Below are 2444 nucleotides of genomic sequence, written 5' to 3' on the forward strand. Positions count from 1 at the left end.
CATTGGCCTGGAGACCTATGTAGTACGGATTTACCTTTTACATTCCCTACATTCTTTCATATATGTATATATATATTGCTTCCTTCATACAGTATGCCTAGCTCTCACTCCCTAATCCTATCCTCACATCCCTGTTCCTCTGTGTCATTGCTATCCGGTAGCCCCCCCCCCAACAACTCCATACATACCCAGGTCTTTCACCACTTACTCGCACTCTTTAATCACCCTCCCTTCACAATATCCTGCCACTTATATTATGGCATTTGAATTTCAAGGGAATGTCCTGACATTTCCCACTATCTATATCTCAATTATGTGTGTGTCGATATATATATATATATTCAAAATTAAGGAATGGAGTAGATAAAATCCAGGCTACATATGGTTCATAGCTAATGCATGCATTTTCACTTGAATCTCCTGTGAGTCGACATGGGGTCCCTTAACAACAATGTTAACTTCTTTTGATTAAGGTATGTTTGGCCCGACAAGTAGCTAGCAGATTACTCCACTTCTGGATAATTTCTACTTCCAAGGTTCAGCTAGCTATGAAACATATGTAGCCTGGATTTTATCTTCTCCATTCCCTAATTTTGGATATATATATGATGATGATGATGATAGCTGTCCACTTGTGACTAAGGAAGATCATCACTGATCATTGCCCAAGTATAAGATTATTGCACCCACAGTTGGCTTTACCAGGTACCATGATTTCCATGCTTGCCATAGTGCTCTTCTACTCAGTCACGCACCAGAAAAATCAACTGACCAACAATTGTGCAACCTAGAATTTAAGGTTCAGTAAGGCTTACACAACACATTAGAGACCCTCTTCAACCTAATGGCATGATCAAATGACAGGCCAGGGCAAGATATCCAGTGCCAATATGGGTCGTAGGCTTGGAAGCGTCATGCACAAGCAAAAGGTCACCAAAATGTTCAATGCCATTATGTCTGTGTGTATGTGTAAATAGACAGACATACATAAGCAAATAGACAGAAAGACAGAGATACACACACAGTGTGTGCACATGTGTCACAATGCTGCCCCTTCTGAATTACTGGTATAGCCCATCCAACAAACTACCACACAATTACTGTCAACCCTATTTCAAAAAGATGCCATACTGTGGGTTTGAACCTATGATTTCATGATTACAAAGTAAACTTCTTAACCACTTACTAGGTGTTATCAAAAAGTTCAAGGACTAGTTATGTTTGATAAAAAATAACTTATTTACCTAAGCTTTAACATCAACTCCTTCAAAATAGTCAACTTGTGCAGCAATACACCAGTCCCAGCATTCCTGCCACTTTTTGAATCCAGCCAGGAAGTCGTTTTCTGTAAGCAAGTTGAGGACCTTCTGCGATTCACTCAGGATCTTGACAATGGTGTTAAAATGGCAACCTTTGAGCTGCATTTTCATCTTGAGGAACAGATGGAAGTCCACAGGTGCAGAATAGATAACATGTTGCTTTTAGTGAGAAACACATGAGTAAGGAGAGCTCAGTGACATGGAACATTGTCATCATGAAGAATCCAGTTCTTTGTGTTCCACAGATCAGGTAGTTTTCACCAAATATCCTCCCTCAAAAGCTTCAAAACATTACAGTAGAACTCTTAATTGATGGTCTGGTCCTGGGGTATGAATTCTCAATGCACAATATCACATTTCCGGGGGTGATGCTTGTGGCAGGTCTTCAAGATCACTCATCAGCTTCCAGGGATGTTCTTCCACTTTTGAAGCACCCATGCCACTCAAAACATTGTGTACGACCCATTGCCTCGTCGCTGTAATCTTGTTGAAGTATGCTCAATGTTGCTGTAGCAGACTTCCCAAGTGTAATGCAAAATTTCACATTGGCTCTTTGTTTCAGCTTCTTGTCCATGACAAAAATTGCAGCCTAAAGGATACACATGATCACAAACCACAAATTTCACAACTTGCAAAGTAAACACAGCAATGTCACTTGGCACACTTCCTCATGAAGGTTACTGCTAGCTTTCACTGTGCATGCAACCATGTGCTGCCATCTGCTGGCACACTACATAACTAATCCAGGAACTTTTTGATACCATCTTGTAGCTATATCAACACACACAAAATAAATTAATCTTCATTAGTTTCTATGTTGAGTATTATGATTCAGTAAACAGAACTACAATGTATGTAGTTGAGTATCTCATAGACACTTCTATTTTTAATGTAAATTCTTAAGTAGAATCATCAAGTAAAATATGTGACAGTATATGACAAAATTGGCTCTCTGCTATACAGGCATAGACCATATCCATCTGAAGCTGTTGCAGCAAAAGAAACTTTCCCAAGAGATCTCACAATAGGACCAAACCTTATAACTGAAAATCAAACAACTTTATCAATTGTTTCTACCTGCATATACACACACACACACAAACACACACATGTATATATATATAT

Source organism: Octopus bimaculoides, chromosome 24, assembly GCF_001194135.2.
Source record: "Octopus bimaculoides isolate UCB-OBI-ISO-001 chromosome 24, ASM119413v2, whole genome shotgun sequence".
Lineage (NCBI taxonomy): Eukaryota > Metazoa > Mollusca > Cephalopoda > Octopoda > Octopodidae > Octopus > Octopus bimaculoides.